Source organism: Panthera onca, chromosome A1 (genome assembly GCF_046562875.1).
Source record: "Panthera onca isolate mPanOnc1 chromosome A1, mPanOnc1 haplotype 2, whole genome shotgun sequence".
In the NCBI taxonomy this organism is placed as follows: domain Eukaryota; kingdom Metazoa; phylum Chordata; class Mammalia; order Carnivora; family Felidae; genus Panthera; species Panthera onca.
Window position 1 is genome coordinate 114,076,927 of NC_138339.1, and position 17,651 is coordinate 114,094,577.

The 17,651-nt window shown below is 38.2% G+C and overlaps 2 long non-coding RNA genes and 1 pseudogene across 5 annotated transcripts in view; 2 read left to right on the forward strand and 1 right to left on the reverse strand.

The window, feature by feature from the left end:
* The window catches only part of LOC132681371 (uncharacterized), a 122,443-nt gene that overhangs the window by 92,684 nt on the left and 12,108 nt on the right, over positions 1 to 17,651 (forward strand). The window lies entirely within an intron of this gene.
* LOC144616891 (uncharacterized) overlaps positions 1 to 17,651 on the reverse strand; it is a 43,913-nt gene that overhangs the window by 24,926 nt on the left and 1,336 nt on the right. Inside the window, exon 3 of one of the 3 annotated variants that reach the window (XR_013556718.2) lies at positions 908 to 1,193. The exons of 1 other annotated variant lie outside the window; for it this stretch is intronic. This is a non-coding gene — a long non-coding RNA (uncharacterized LOC144616891). Of the gene's footprint in view, positions 1 to 907; positions 1,194 to 15,253; positions 15,527 to 17,651 lie in introns of those variants that run through there. One more of the 3 variants, XR_013556717.2, reaches the window with a different exon arrangement.
* LOC132681370 (large ribosomal subunit protein uL30 pseudogene) lies at positions 4,638 to 5,518 on the forward strand (annotated as a pseudogene).

Sequence of the window (17,651 nt, forward strand, 5' to 3'; positions counted from 1 at the left end):
TGAACTTCAGCAGAAACAGGCATGGAGGGACATGGTGATTCATCTGCTTAATTGGTGGGCATCTGTGGTTCCCTTGCTTCCCCTCCAGTGCTTTTTACCTTGGCATTGTGCTGTCAGTTTGCCCATCCCCTGAGATTAGTTGGGCTGTGGTGGAAGGTCAGTTTAGATGAGTCGTTTAAACATTTGGATTGCCTCTCTGCTGCTTAGAAAGTGCCCTGAATGCAGGCTTCACTACTGAGCATTTGAGGTGTGTGCTGAACAAAACTGCACACCATGGAGCCTGCCCCCAAAGCCCTGTGTCATGTGTTTACCATTCGGGCTCTGTAAGTCTTAATCCACTTCATCCTCAATACCAGCTTAGTCAGTATGAAGTGCTTCTAATAATAGCGGCAGATGAGCATACACAATACCTGTCATCTTGAAGGTGCTTTAGAAAACTATGTGCAGGTGTTTCTGTGTTTGTCTGGTCATAACTTTAACTTTGCATCTGGAACTATATGTGCATGATGACCTACACGGAAATATTTAGTAACTGGGAAGTCATGTGGTTATACCTGAGAGGTCCAGTAGAGAATTTAACTAGGCCCAGCTAACCCCATTAGACACATCACCTGCCATGAACTTGCATTTCTAGAAGAATGGAAAACGGGCCTTTACTAAGCTTGCTTTAAGAATCTTTTGGTTTCCATGGAGTTTAGAACTATAATGGTCTAGCAGGTGCAGAGGGAAGCCAGCTGTGAAAGGGTTAATAGGTCAGGCAGCCTAAGGGCTAATATTAGAAACTCATAAACTCATCATTTGTTGGACTTACAGAAATGAAAGCTGGTAGGAAAAAGGAAGGAGAGAACGAAGGACAGCGAGACATAGAGTTAAAATCTCATTGTTCGTCTTTCAGGAAAGGGGCCATTTAAAGTATTGATTGAAGAGATCCCGAGGCCAGTGGGTTCTCAGGGGGTGAGGAAAGTAAACAAGACAATTTGCTGGCAAAGAAAATGCAGCTGAACTGCTATGCAATCCAGGAGGGCTGGGAGGCGCTTTAGCCCTCCTCATTCTGCAGATGACATGCAGTTCTTTGCCCAGAGGCCCCCTTCAAGTATGAAAGGCTGAGACAGAAGTAGTGGGGTCTGCAGAAGAAGGATGATGACACAGAGAGACGAAAAGGGAATCTGAGATGAACTAGTTACTTCAAGTTCCTGAAACGGAAATATACATAACATATTAAAAATATAAACATATGCAATATTTAAACATCTGTGACCCTTCCAGGGGAAAATTCCGATTCAATGATTTCACTCCATGAATAAATCCACGTTGTCACTTATTTTGATAAATAAAAATTTTATTCAAGTCTATTTAAGAACCTTTTCCTATTTTACATCCCCACTGGTTTGAAGACTTATGTAAAACCGGTTCTCTGCAGCTGCTTCTCATTTTGATCTCCACACTATGACAATTCAGTTGCTAGTCAATCACAGAAAGAGGACAAATCTTTTGACAAGGGGCCTAAAGTAGAAAGCCATTGTAACGTTTACTATACAAGTCATACTTCTGGAGGGGAATATGCATGGTATCAAAAGAATTGCAGTAGGTAGGGCGGTTTCAGGTTTCACTTCCTTCTTCAGCTGTAATTTTAGAGGAGTGCCACGCTAAGTCATAAAACCAGAATTACACACTAAATTGTACTCACAGGCTTGGCTATGATTACACGGGTTTCTGGAGTGACTAAATATTTTCATTGACTTTAAGTGGCTAAATTGTGTATTTCTTTTTTTTTTTTTCCTTCAGATTTATATTATGGAAAATTTTAAACATCAGAAAAGTGGAAGGAATACTAAAGTGAACACCCATGTACCTTCTTTGTAGATTCAGGAATAGTTAATATTTTGCTGTATTTGTTTTTTCTTTCTCTGAACTTTATATATATTTATACCCTTTGAAATTAAGTTGTAGTTATCATGACATTTTACTCCTAAATACCACACCAACCTTGGCACTTATCATACCATTAGAAAGTGAGAATTTTTGAATAGGTAAAGTCAAGTTTTGTTTAGAAAAGGTGGGCAAGGGGCACCTGGCTGGCTCAGTAGGTCCAACTTCGGCTCAGGTCATGATCTCGCGGTTCGTGAGTTTGAGCCCCACTCAGGCTCTGTGCTGACAGCTCGGAGCCTGGAGCCTGCTTCAGACTGTTTCTCCTTGTCTTTCTGTCCCTGCCCCGCTCAAGCTCTGTCTCTCTCTCTTTCTCTCTCAAAAATAAATAAACTCTAAAAAATTTAAAAAGAAAAAAGAAAAGGTGGACAAGATGAATTGTCAGCATAGCTTCTTCTGGTAATGGAGGTTTCTACCACTTAGCTAATTCTCACATTGATTTTCTGATACATGGTACCGTTTTATGAAGCATGCATAATAAATTCCTTCTTGCTAGTTCTTGTTTCAATAATTTCAGAAGAGACAAAGAAAATCCATTTTAAGTCTGTAATGTCCATTTTCTTCATTGTTTACTTCAAAAACATCTTTATTACAATGTTCTCTTGTACACTCTAGAAGACAGAACTTGCTTTTTTCCTCCCAACATAGCAAGTACTACTAGAATTATTTTGTAATATGTATTTGAGTCTGCTAAGGAGAGAGATATCTTTAAAAGATCTCTTTTAAGTTAAGATCTTTCATTATTTTTCTTGTGACTTGAGTCATCTTCCAAGGTGGAAGATGTTAAACATCACATTAATACTTGCTGGTGATTGCAAAACATTACTGTATGCTACATCATGATAATGGTTATCGTCTCCAGAAAAATAATTATATTCCTTTAGTGTACTCATAAATATCTCTGCAATTTTTAACTGGTATTTTGTTCCCAGCCCATCTAGTACACAAGTTCAGATCATAGTACCAATTAATCAGTGGCTAGATTATAGAAGATAGAAAGTATTCATTAGGAAGCTCCAGGTGTCCTGTCTTTGTTTCAGAACATACCAGAGAATTTAGTTCAAAGTTCTGAAAAAATAGTTGTAAAAATTTTTTGACAGATGAGATATGAACTTAATGAACCAGCTACGGAACAACACTCTCTACTATGTCAAAGTACTCTCTGGAACTTTTCTATCAACCCGCTCTCCCTCACAACATGTCAACATGTGGCACCTGTGACAAATCCTCAACGATAATGATTTAAAATTGGACAAAAGCTATTGTAATTGGATAATAATAATATGTAAAATGGAGTAAGAGCCAGCTGTTTTAGGTAAAAAAGAAGTTAAGCTTAGTATTAAGCACTCAAGAGACTGGCTCTGTATCATGTGTCTTGCTGCAATTCATGTAGACAGTCCAGTCCAGGGGTTCTCAAAGTTCAGGGTGCCTAAGGATGACTAAATGCCTGTCAAAATGCATCTTCCTTGGGGCGCCTGTGTGGCTCAGTTAAGTGTCTGACTCTTGGTTTCAGTTCAAATCATGATCTCGCAGTTTGCAGGATCAAATCCGGTGTTGGGCTCTGTGCTGACAGTGCAGAGCTTGCTTGGGATTCTCTCTGCCCCTCCCCCCACCAAAAAAAAAAATGGGGGCACCTGGGTAGCTCAGTCAATTAAGCCTCCAACTCTTGACTTTGGCTTATGTCATCATCTCACAGTTTGTGAATTAGAGCCCCATGTCAGGCTCTCTGCTGTCAGCACAGAGCCTGCTTAGGATTCTCTCTCTCCCTCTCTCTGCCCCTCCCTGGCTCGTGCATGTGCTTTCTGTCTCTCTCTCTCTCTCTCTCTCTCTCAAAATAAATAAATAGGGGCATCTGGGTGGCTCAGTTGATTAAGTGTCAGACTTCAGCGCAGGTCATGATCTCACAGTTTGTGAGTTTGAGCTCCATGTCTGCTCCAGGCTGACAGTACAGAGCCTACTTGGGATTCTCTCTCTCCCTCTCTCTCTGCTCCTCCCCCACTGTGCTTTCTGTCTCTCTCAAAATAAATACATTTTAAAAAATCAAAATAAACATTAAAAATTAATTAATTAACATAAAACAAAAACAAAATGCTGATTCATTGCTGATCTTAGAGGCTCTGATTTGGCAGATAAAGAGTGGAGCCCAGGCATCTGCATTCTGTTCAGTTCCCCACATGATTATGATGCAGACCATAATGGAACATGCTTTGACTTATATTGTTACCAGCAACTAAGATGCCAAGAGGGTGGGTCATTGCTAAGCCTGATCCATTATGTATGAGCTGACTTAATGCTTGTCTTTGCTGGTTGACCAGTACTAATGGTCTCCATTGCATCCAAGATCAGTCACTGCTCAGAAGGAACAAAGGACTGGTATGCTGTAACTAACAATCATTGTGTGAGCTGACTCTGAAAAGGATACTTTGTTCTCCTGTCAGCTCTGAAGCAAACTTTTATGACAGGACACCAGCCCAGCAGTATTTAAACAAAATTCTGTGTGTTTGTGTATGTATGTATGTGTGTGCATATGCATGGGCACAGCTACTGGACCCAAAATTAGTATTTCAAGGGTCTACCCTACACTCCTGATTTAGCTCCTCTATAATGTGGCATATGCACTCATAAAAATCACTGTGCTATGCACAACAGTGCAAGAGAAATGAAAGGGTTTATGGGAAAAGATGGGATCAGAGAGACAACATTACAGAACTTCATCAATGACACATTAAACAAAAAAGTATAGGAACCTAATAAAAATGCTAGCACAGTTTTACACATGCTAAATGGTTAAAAAATTCATAAGTAGCCTCATAACTTAAGAAATTCATAGGCAGCCAAAACAGAGGATGGAGAATGGAGAAAAAGAAGTTTTCTGGAGAAAAGAAATGGAGAATGGAGAAAAGAAGGTTTCTGCTGTGCCAGAAACCATTAAGAAAAAGTATTACAGTGCTGAAGATCAAGCACCTGAGAAAAATGCTCAAAAGATGCTTCCCAAGGCAAGGATGAAGCTTATCTATGAAAAAGCTAAGCGCCAGAATAGGGAAGAAGTAAGATTCGAATTGTGAGGATTGGGCAAGAAATGCAAACAACTTCTATGTAATGTGGAACCGAAGTGGGCATTTGTTTTCAGGATCAGAGATATCAGCGGTGTGAGCCCAAAAATCCAAAAGGTGTTGACACTTTATCTTTGTCAGTTCTTCAGTGGAACCTTTGTTAAACTCAGCAAGGCTTCAGTTAACATCTGAGGATGGTGGAGCCATATACTGCATGGGGTACCCAAACCCGAGATCAGTAAATAAATTGATCTGCCAGCATAGTCATGGCAAAATCAACAAAAAGTCAATTGTGCTGACAGATAACACTTTGATTGCTCAAACTCTTGGGGAAAAGGGCATCGTCTACATGGAGGGTCTTATTCATGAGGTCTGTCCTGTTGGAAAATATTTCAGAGAAGCAAACAACTTCCTGCAGCCCTTCCAATTATCTTCTCCCCGAGGAAGAATGAAGAAAAAGATCACCGATATTGTAGAAGGTAGAGATGGTGACCAACAGGGAAGACCAGATTAACAGACGTGTTAGAAGGATGAACTAAGGTGTCTCCCATGATTATTTTTATAATCTGTTCAGTTAATAAACAGTGACCACTTCCAAGTTAGAAAAAAAGGGAAATTCATAAATAATAAAGTAAACATGGCACTTTATCTTAAAAAGACTTCAATGAGGACGTGAATGTTGAAAGGGTAGCAGCTTGTGACTCACCGTAAAGGGGTAGGAAGGTAGGTTATGTAAAGTCAGAGGAAAAATTTAACACCAGACTTAGATGGGACAACATAACACACGGAGCGCACAGAGTTAGCTGGTAGACCATTAAGCATCTGTGTGCATGTGCATATGCGTTTTGAGTGTCCCACACCGCTGGGTTCAGCTGAGCCAAGTTTTCTGTTTTCATCCAGTTTCTCACTCATAAGACCTCACTTTACATAGGCAAGGGTAAATGCGCACCATCCTCATATTGTTTCCTAACATATGAATCACCCTGGACCATATTTGTGTTTTCAAGGCAAGCATTATTGCAGAACTGACTCTGCCTGTAAGGAGTTCACATCAAAAGTAATAGTTTCAAGTTGTCAAGACTCTGCCAGTAGTAAGGAGGTCATTAGTGGCACATAGGGCCTGATGTCTAAGAGGCTTTGGGAACTGAAAATATGAAGGTTGAGGTAGTGGTGTTCCCTTCTACTTTCTGGGCTGTCCACGTGGTCATGAAAGATAGCTTAGAGCTATTATCTCAGAGTCTCATGGGTGTTATCTTTTTCCATATTTTCATAGACTAACCTAGACTAACAATTACCCAAGGGTTTAGGATATCTAGGTATAAAAAATAAAAAACATTAGAGTAGGTTTCAGAGGATTCACATTTTATGCTTAGCTTTGCAAGCTATCTGACTGAAAGCAAGGCCCTTTATTTCTCTTGGATTCATTTCCTCATCTGAAAAAAAAAACTAAACTGCATTTTCTTTCTCAAAGTTCCTTCCTGGCTCCAATATCTTTTGACTCTGAGACCTTCTATGTTGATTAAATGTAGAGAAAATGAACACTTCTTGACCTCTTCAGAACACACCACGTGGCTCAGCAATATTTTTTTTCTCATCCCAGGTTGTCTTCCTTGGTCATTTCCCAAAGTGAAAAATTCCAAATGGTTATGCCCCTCCATCCTCCACCAACAGGTGGAATTTACTGAGGCAGATTGAGTCTGAGCTTATAAAACTTGTTTATTTATTTTGTTAACAGTTTTATTGAAGTAAAATGGATATGCAATAAGCTGTACATATTTAGAGTATACAATTTGGAAAGTTTTGACATATGCATACATCCATGAAACCACCCCTACTACCATCAAGATAAGGAAGCTATCCAACACCTCCAGCTATTTGCTCATGCCCCTTTGTAGTTAATTCCTTCCTGTCCTGTTCCTCCTCCTTTCTTTCTATGCCCAGGCAACCACCGATCTGCTTTCTGTCAGTACAGACTAGTTTGTATTGTCTGCAATGGTATGTAAATGAAATCATACAGTATGTACTATTGTTTTGTCTGGTTTCTTTCACTTGGCATAATTATTTTGAGATCTATCCATGTTCCTTTTGTTAATAAAAAGGACTAATAAAAGGAGGGAGATAGTAGTCTATCACATGGATATACCACAATTTGTTTATACATATTTACCTGTTGATGCACATTTGGGTTGTTTCCAGGATTTTAGCCATTACAAATAAAATTGCTATAAATATTTTTTTTACAAGTCTTTGTATGGATATCTGCTTTCATTTCTCTTGTGTAAATTCTTTAGAAGTCAAAAGGCTAGAGCATATATGGTAAGAATATATTTCACTTCTTTAGAAACTCCCCAACTGTTTTGCAAAGTCGTTTTACCATTTACATTCCCGTTAGCACTATATGAAAATTCCAAATTTTCCATATCCTTGCCAAAACTTAGTATGGTCAGTATATTTTTTTTTTTTTTAATTTTTTTTTTTTTTTTTTAACGTTTATTTATTTTTGAGACAGAGAGAGACACAGCATGAATGGGGGAGGGGCCGAGAGAGAGGGAGACACAGAATCGGAAGCAGGCTCCAGGCTCTGAGCCGTCAGCTCAGAGCCCGACGCGGGGCTCGAACTCGCGGACCGCGAGATCGTGACCTGAGCTGAAGTCGGACGCTTAACCGACTGAGCCACCCAGGCGCCCCATGGTCAGTATTTTTAAATTTTGCCATCTAATAGGTATGTAGTGATCTCTCATTGTGGTTTTAATTTGCATTTCCCCAATGACTAACAATGTTGAGCATCTTTTCATATGCTTATTTTCCATCTGTTTATCTTCTTTGGGGAAAGTCTGTTCAAACATTTTGCCCCATTTAAAAAAATGGGTTGTTTTCTATTTATTAAGTTTGCTTTAAATTGTGATAAAATAGGGGTGCCTTGGTGGCTCAGTTGGTTAAACCTCTGATTTCAGCTCAGGTCATGATCTCGTGGTTTAAGAGTTCGAGCGTCACGTCAGGCTCTGTGGTGAACCCTCAGAGCCTGGAGCCTGCTTCGGATACTGTGTCTCCCTCTCTCTTCCCCCTGCCCCGCTCATGCTCTTTCTCTTCCTCTCTCAAATAAATGAATAAATAAATCTTAAAAAAAATTTTTTAAATGTGTTAAAATACATTAAATATAAAATTTACCATCCTAACCACTTTTATATGTAAAATTCAATGGCGTTAAATATTGTTGTGCCACTATCACCACCATCCTTTGCCACAGCTCTTTCATCTTGATGAACTGAAACTGTATCTATTAAACCGTAGTAAAACCGTAATAGTTTATTGTGTTTATTCTCCCGCACCCCCCAACTGTGGCAACCACCATTCTACTTTCCATCTCTATGAATTTGACTCATCTTAAGTATCTCCTATCAATGGAATTATCTGGTTTGTAACTGGCTTATTTCATTTAGCATAATTTCCTCAAGATTCATCCAAACTGTAGTATATGTCAGGATTTCTTTCCTAAGAGGCCAGATATTCCATTGTGTGTATATAACATGTTTTTTTAAATTCATTCCTCCATAAATGGACACTTGGATCACTTTCCCCTATCACTTTATTGTGAATAATGCTGCAGAGAACAAGAGTGTATAAATATCTCTTTGAATCCCTGCCTTTAAATTTGATTACTGAGTTTTGAGAATTCTTTATACATAATTAATATAAGACCTTTATCAGAAATATGACTTACAAACATATTCTCCCACTCTGTGACTTTTCTTCCTTTCTTTCTTTTTTAAAAAAAAATTATTTTTAAGTAATCTCCACACCCAACATGGGGCTTGAACTCACAACCCTGAAATTAAGAGTTGCACACTCCACTGACTAAGCCAGCCAGGCACCCCATCTGGGGCTTTTTCTTTTTCTTTTTCATTTTCTTTTCTTCCTTTCTTTTTTTTCTTTGAAAGAACTAAAGAGAACACAAGTCAGGGGGAGGGGGGGAACAGAGGGAGGGAGGGAGGGAGGGGGAGAGAGAGAGAGAGAGAGAGAGAGAGAGAGAGGATCTTAAGCAGGTTCCACGTTTAGCTTGGACCCTGACATGGGGCTTGATCCCATGACCCTGGGATCATGACCTGAGCTGAAATCAAGAGTTGGATGCTCAACCCACTGAGTTATCCCTCTTTTCATTTTCTTAATAATTTCTTTTGAAGACCAACCAGAAATTTTTAGTTTTGGTGAAGTACAACTTATAATTTTGTTTTCTTCTTGGTTTTATATCTAAGAAATTTTGCTTAACCTGTGGTAACCACGATTTGGGAATTTCTCCTGTTTTTTTTTTTTATTATTATTATAGACATTTTATAGTTTTCTATTTTACAGTTGTATCTATAATCCATTTAGAGTTAATTTTTTAATGACACAAGATGTGGGTCAAAATTCATTTTTGTTTATAATGCTCCAGCATTATTTGTGGAAAAAGCTATCTTTTGTCCACTGCATTGCTTTTGCACCTTTGTCAAAAATCAGCTGTTCATATAGGTGTAGGTTTCTTTCTGGACTCTCTAGTCTGGTCCATTGATCTATGCGTCTCTCTCGATGACATACTGTCTTGATAACTGTGGCTTCATAAATGAGGTAGTGTTGATCCTCCAGTTTTGCTTTTTCTCTTTCAAAGACATTTTGGCAATTTTAGTCCTTTGCACTACCATATGAATTTTAGAATCAACTTGTCTAATAGTACAAACAAACCTGCTGGGTTTTTTATTGGGAATGTGTTGAAGCTATAGATGAGTTTGAAAAGAATTGACCTTTCATCTCTTCCATTTATTAAAGTCTTCCTTAATTTTTCTCAGCAATATTTTATAGTTTTGTATGTACCTTGCATATCTTTTGTCAGACTTAACCCTAAGTTTTTCATATTGTTAGTGTATAGAAATACAATTGATTTTTATATATTGTCCTTGAATGCTGCAACATTTCTAAACTCATATATTAATTCTAGCAGCTTTTAAGCAGATTCCATCTTTTTCTATATAGAAATTTCCATATTTCTTCTATAAATAAAGACAGTTTGACCTCTTTCTTTCTAATATGACTGCTATCTATTTATTTATTACTTTAGCCTCGTTGCACTGGTTAGGACCACCCATATAATGTTGCACCAAAATGTCAAAAGTACACGTTCTCATCTTACTCCTGAATTTATGGGGGATGAACATTTAATTTCCACCATTAAATATAATGTTAGCTGTCAGTTTTTTTGTAATTGTACTTTGTTAGACTAAGTAAGTTCCCTTCTAGTACCAGTTTTCTGAGAGATTTTGTTTGTTTATCGGGGAACATTTTTTTTTACAGCATCTATTACATGATTACATAGATGTTGTTATTTTAGTTTTGTAGCTAAAAAATAATCATGTATGGTGAGCTATGTTGAGTGATATTTGAATATGAAACCAATCTTGTATTCTCATTTTCTTCAAGCCCCACGTAATGGGGGATACAGAAGGATAGACCCCATGTAATCATAATGTATTATCATTTTTATATATTGTTGGATACAGTTTACACTTGCCATTTTGTCTGGAATATCTGCATGTGTATTTATGATGGATATTGGTCTTTTTTTTTTCTGTCTGGTTTTGGTGTCATGGTTATGCTGGCCTCATAGGATGAATTGGGAATTATTTCATCCTCTCCAATTTACTGGAAGAGTTTGTATATAATTGGTATTGTTTCTTCCTTAAATATTTGGTGGAACTTGGTAAAGCCACTGACTCTGCAATTTTCTTTGGAGGAGGGAGTTTAACTACAAATTCAATTTCTTTAACAGATGTAGGGCTATTGAAGTTATCTATTTTTTTTTGAGGCAACTTTCATAATTTGTAGAATCTGTCCATTTTCTCATTTAAGTTGTCGAAGTTTTTAGTACAAAGTTATTGGTAATACTTTCTTATCATTTTTTTTTCCTCAGAGACACACTTTATTCAATTCTGTACATATGGGGACATTGGCCCAACCCAGCCCATCTTAGCATGTATCACTCTATGGAGAATAAAGCACCCTATGTACACAGCCAAAAGCTGCCCTGCTTGTGCCCCTGAAACCTGGGTCTGGCCCTCTTCAGCCCCTTGCCCTCCAAGGTGTCTGAAAGGGACAAGTGGGGCCCTGCCCAGGATCAGCACAAAGGAAATTCCTTATCATTATCTTAGCATCAGTTGTATCTGTAGGGCTATCACTTCTCTCATTCCTGATGCTGGTAATTTTTGTCTTCTTTTTCTTTTTCTGGTCAATCTGGCTAGAGGTTTATCAACTTTATTGATGAAAAATAAATTTTTTAACATTTATTTATTTTTGAGAGACAGAGCACAAGCAGGGGAGGGGCAGAGAAAGAAGGAGACACAGAATCAAAAGCAGGCTCCAGTCTCCAGGCTGTCAGCACGGAGCCAACGTGGGCCCAAACTCCCAAGCCGCGAGATCATGACCTGAGCCAAAGTCCGACACTTAACAAATGAGCCACCCTGGCTGCCCCTCAACTTTATTGATTTTAAAGAACCAGCCTTTTTGTTTCATGATTTTTCTCTGTTGTTTTTCTCTTTTATTTTTCATTGATTTCTGCTCTGATTTTTATCATTTGCTTTCTTCTGCTACTTTGAATTTGCTTTTAGTTTCTTAAGGCACAAGTCGGGCATATATTCTTCTTAATGTCCTTCTAAGTAGTATTTAAAGGGCTATATCAGAGTCCTGTTGTATTGTCTTTGTAACAAATCACCACAAACTTAATGGCTTAAAGCTATACAAAATTGTCCTTTTATAATTTTGGAGATTAAAAATGCAAATTCAGATTTACTGACCTAAGGTCAAGGTATTGGCAGGGCTGGCTCCTTTTGGAATCTTTGAGGAGAGACTATGTTTCTTTGTCCTTTCCAGCTTTTTTTTTTTTTTTTTTTTTTAAAGTAGTCTTTATACCCAATACAGGGATCAAACTCACAACTCTGTGGTCAAGAGCTGTATGCTTTACCAACTGAATCAACCAGTCTGCCCCCCCCCCCCCCCCCCCCGCTTTTTTATAGCTTCTAATGCTGTCTGTGTTTCTTGGCTCAAGGGCCCTTTTTATATCTTCAGACTGTATCACTTCAGTCTCTGCTTCTGTCATCACATTGTTCTTTCCTCTGATTCTGACTCCTCCTCAGTTTCTCATATAAGGATTACTGTGATTGCATTGGCCTACTCTAATAATTCAGCATAATCTCCCCATTTTAAGATTCTTCATTTATCACTTCTGCAAGTCCCTTCTGTGATATAAGGTAACATTCACAGGTTTTAGAGATTAGGATGTGAACATATTTGGGTGCCATTGTTCACTCTACCACTTAGGCATCCCCTACTATTTGATATGTTGTGTTTTCATTTTCACTCTGTTCAAAATATTTTTTTTAATTTTGATTACTTTCCTTTGTCACCTTTGTTGTTTAAAAGTGTGCTATTTAGGGGCGCCTGGGTGGCGCAGTCGGTTAAGCGTCCGACTTCAGCCAGGTCACGATCTCGCGGTCCGTGAGTTCGAGCCCCGCGTCAGGCTCTGGGCTGATGGCTCGGAGCCTGGAGCCTGTTTCCGATTCTGTGTCTCCCTCTCTCTCTGCCCCTCCCCCGTTCATGCTCTGTCTCTCTCTGTCCCAAAAATAAATAAAAAACGTTGAAAAAAAAAATTAAAAAAAAATAAAAATAAAAAAATAAAAGTGTGCTATTTAGTTTCCAATTATAGTTGGCCCTTGAACAACACAGGTTTGAACTGAGCAGATCCACTTATACACAGATTTTTTACCATAAATACAGTATAGTAATGTAAATGTATTTTCTCTTTCTTGCAATTATTTTTTTGAATTGCAAAGGTAATTTAATTTCTTTTTTTATTATTTTTAATTTAATTTTTTAAATTTACATCCAAATTATTTAGCATATAGTGCAACAATGATTTCAGGAGTAGATTCCTTAGTGCCCCTTACCCATTTAGCCCATCCCCTCCCACAACCCCTCCAGTAACCCTCTGTTTGTTCCCCATATTTAAGAGTCTCTTATGTTTTGTCCCCTCCCTGTTTTCATATTATTTTTGTTTCCCTTCCCTTATGTTCATGTGTTTTGTCTCTTAAAGTCCTCATATGAGTGAAGTCATATGATTTTTGTCTTTCTCTGACTGACTAATTTCACTTAGCGTAATACCCTCCAGGTCCATCCACATAGTTGCAAATGGCAAGATTTCATTCTTTTTGATTGCCAAGTAATACTCCATTGTGTGTGTGTGTGTGTGTGTGTGTGTGTGTGTGTGTGTGTGTATACCACATCTTCTTTATCCATTCATCCATCAATGGACATTAGGGCTCTTTGCATACTTTGGCTATTGTTGATAGTGCTGCTATAAACATTGGGGTGCATATGTCCATTCGAAACAGCACACCTGTTTCCCTTGGATAAATACCTAGTAGCACAATTGCTGGATCGTAGGGTAGTTCTAGTTTTAATTTTTTGAGGAACCTCCATACTGTTCTCCAGAGTGGCTGTACCAGCTTGCATTCCCATCTTTCTTGCAATTTTCTTAATAACATTTTCTTTTCTATAGCTTATTTTATTGTATAAATAAGCTATATTTACAGTATATAATACATGTAGCATACAAAATATGTGTTAATTGACTGTTTATGCTATCAGTAAGGCTTCCAGTCAATAGTAGGCTATTAGTTAAGTTTCGGGGAGTCAAAAGTTATATGTGGATTTTTTACTGTGTGGCAGATCAGCGTCCCTAACCTCCATGTTGTTCAAGGGTCAAATGTATATGGAGATTTCACAAAGATCTTTCTGTTATTGATTTTTAAAAATATTTATTTATTTTGGGGAGAACACAAGTAGGGGAGGGGCATCAAGAGGGGGACAGAGGATCTGAAGTGAGCTCCATGCTGACAGGCTGACAGCAAGCCCAATGTGGGGCTCGAACTCACGAACCATGCGATCATGACCTGAGTCATGATCCGTCCAACTGACTGAGCCACCCAGCCAACCACCCGCCCCTCTGTTGTTGATTTTTAATTTCACACTGGTCATAAAATATACAATTACTTGAATCATTTAAAATTTGTCAAGACTTCAAAATATGATGTATTTTGGTAAATATTGTGTATGCATTTGAAAAGAGTATGTTTTCTGCTGTTTAGGGATGCAGTGTTCTATAATCATTGACTAGGTCAAGTTGGTTGACAGTGTTCAAGTCTTCTATAGCTTTACTGACTTTTCCTTTATTTGTTCTATTAATTCTTGAGAGAGGGTTATTGAAATCTCTGACTATAATTATGGATTTATTTACTATTCCTTGCAGTTCTGTACATTTTTGCTTTATGTTTATTTGGAGCTCTGTTATTGCATAAATGTTTAAGATTGTTGTGTCCTTGTGGTAGGTTGACACTTTGTCATTATGAATTGACTTTCTGTGTCTCTGGAAAGACTCTCTGCTTTCAAACCTTTTGTGTCTTGATATTAATATAGGCTCTTCAGCTTTATTTTGATTAGCATTAGTCTGATATATCTTTTCCTGTCCTCTCTCTTTTAACCTTTTGTGTCTTTATAATGTGCATTTCTTATATGTGCTATATAGGGAATCTTGCTTCTATAACCAGTTGGACAATTTCTGCCTTTAAAAAAATAATAGACTATCTTTTTTGAGCAGTTTTGACTTTACAGAAAAATTAAGTGAAAACTACTAGTGTTCCCATAGATCCCTTTACTCCTGCACCCCAGTTTCCCTATTATTGACTTCTTGCCTTAATGTAGTACATTTGTTGCATTTTTTTCTCAGCTTTGTCTTCCATAACAAATTCCATAGACTGGGTAGCTTAAACAACAGATACTATTTTTCACAGTTCTGGAAACAGACATCCAAGACGAAGGACCCAGTCTATTCAGTCACTGGTGGTGAAGGCCATTTTCCTGGCTTGTAGATGACGCCTTCTTCCTTTTCTGGGTAAAATCACACACACACACACACACACACACACACACACACACACACACACACACACACACACACACTGATAGGGAGACAGAGACAAAGATTACCTCTCTTCCTCTCCTTATATGGCCACAGTTCTACTGAATTAGAGCCCCACCCTTATGGCCTCATTTAACCTTAATTAGCTCCTAAAACCGTATCTCCTGATATAGTCACTCTGGATTAGCACTTCAAGAAAGGGATTTGTCAGGGGACAAAATTCAGTCCATAACACAACTGATGAGCCAAAATTGATACATGATCATCTCTGTCTTTTAATTAGGGTTGTAATTATTGATATAGTTAGATTTAAATTTATCATCTTGCTAATTGTTTTCTGTTTCTCCAGTATGTCTTTTGTTTCCTCTTTGTTCTTTTATCTGAATAAGGCTCTTTAAACCTAAAATAATTTACTGGTTTTTGTCCTGTTTTCAGTGACTAGCCTTGGGGCTGGATGATTGCCCTCTGGCTCCAATCCATTCCTCATTTCAGTGACCCACTCCTCTCCCACCAGCTCATGCAGGTGATGGTCCGATATGCCTTGGCTCTAAAAGTGACAGAAATCCAACAAGAATAATGTTCAAATAGTTTGGAATGTCAATTTAAGGTTTTATAGAACTTAGTTCTACCTACTTATCTGCCTTAATTTTCCTTATCCTTCTTCAGATACCCTCCCTATTTTTTCTTCAAACTTAAATGTAATAGTGCTGATACCCTAAGTTAATTTATCTTCAGACTCAGCTTCCTCCTACCGTACATTTGATCATGACTTTCCCTTTAAATACAAATCTTTTCCCTCTCCTCTTTGCATGATGAAATCTTATGGATATTTAGACACTCAGTTCCTGTTTTGTCAGTTCCTGGGGAAGCCTGTCCTGGAACCCTGCTCCACTCAACAACAAAAAGACTCCCTCCATTGGGTTTGCAGAGTGCTTTGTAGGTGTGTCTGTTACAGCATTTTCCAAATTATATATAGTTAGGTCTCTATGTGTATGTTTCTCCCACCAGGTGGCAAAAATCTTGAAGCTCCAGAGCCCATATATTATTTTAAAGTATATTTCAGATTGTTCTTTTTTTTTTTTTTTTTAATGTTTGTTTATTTATTTATTTTTGAGAGAGAGAAAGAGAGGCAAAGAATGCCAAGCAGGCTCCACACTGTCAGTGCAGAGCCCGATGTGGGGCTCAAACTCATGGAGAGTGAGCCCATGACCTGAGCTGAAATCAAGAGTCGGACGCTCAGCCAACTGAGCTACTCAGGTGCCCCCAGATTGTTCTTATATACATCAAGATTCTTGGTTGTAACTAACAGAAATGGATTTGGGTTTTGTTGGTTTGTTTATGTTTGCTCCCCCTCCCTTGCCCCCAGTTTTATTGTGGTATAACTGACAAACAAAATTGTATTTAAAGCATACAATGTGATGTTTTGGATATATATATATATATATATATATATATACATACATATACATATGTATATATATATATATATATACATATGTATATATATATATATATATATATATATATATATACACACATTGTGAAAGAATTCTCACAATCAAGTTATGTAACACATCCATCATATCACATAGTTAGCTTTTTGGTGTGTGATAGATAAGAATACTTAAGATGTCTTTGTGGTTCTATATCTCACACTTAGATTTTAGGAGTGGTCCCACTATTCTCAGGACTGATCAGAGTGGTTCTCTCTACTTAAATTGTACAATTAGGCTTATGATGAACGCTTACTTTCCTCTTGAGAGTCTTGCACCTGGGTATGAGATAGGGAGAGGATGCCTACCTGACCAACTGCCTAATTAACAGACTCTGAGTTTCTAATGAGCTTCCCTGGTAGAGAACATTTTACATGTTTTTGTTTTTTTAATGTTTATTTATTTTTGAGAGAGAGAGAGAGAGAGAGAGCGAGCAGGGGAGTGCAGAGAGAGAGAGGGAGACAAGAATCCAAAGCAGTCTCCAGGCTGTGAGCTGTCAGCACAGAGCCCAACAGGGGCCCGAACCCATGGGACCGCAAGATCCTGACCTGAGCCGAAGTCAGACGCTTAACCGACTGAGCCACCCAGGTGCTCTGGGAACATTCACATGTTGTAACAAATCCTTGCTAGGGGAATTAAATGTGTCTTATGTGACTTTACTGGGAGCAGACTCTTGGAAAACTGTAATTGGTTTTCCCTGAACTTTGCCCATATGCTTTTTTTCTTTGCCAATTATGCTTTACATTGTATTCTTTTAGTATAATAAATCCTAGCCATGAGTATGACTATATGTTAAGTCCTGTGCGTCCTCCTAGCAAATCACTGAACCTCAGCGTGGTTTTGGGGACTCTCAATATGGTGGACATCTCTTCAAGATAGTTATATGATACCTCTTCTAGAGTCCTAAAGTTTTCAGTGGCTCTCGAAAAGTTTCCAGGTTAATCTTTTGGTTTGGTGTTCACATCTCCACAGGATAGTCTGAATTTATAGCCTCTCACACTTGTGACACAGATTTGAGGTTCTGATTTCTGTTAGATGCCACCTTCCCTTGGCGGATAAATATCTTCATTGACCCTTCCTTGGTCAGTGGTCAGTGTCCTTCCATTTCTTTATCATGAGCAGAGTGGCCTTGTGAGCCTGGTTTTTGTGGGAAGCTCAAATCCTCACCTCTCATCTCCA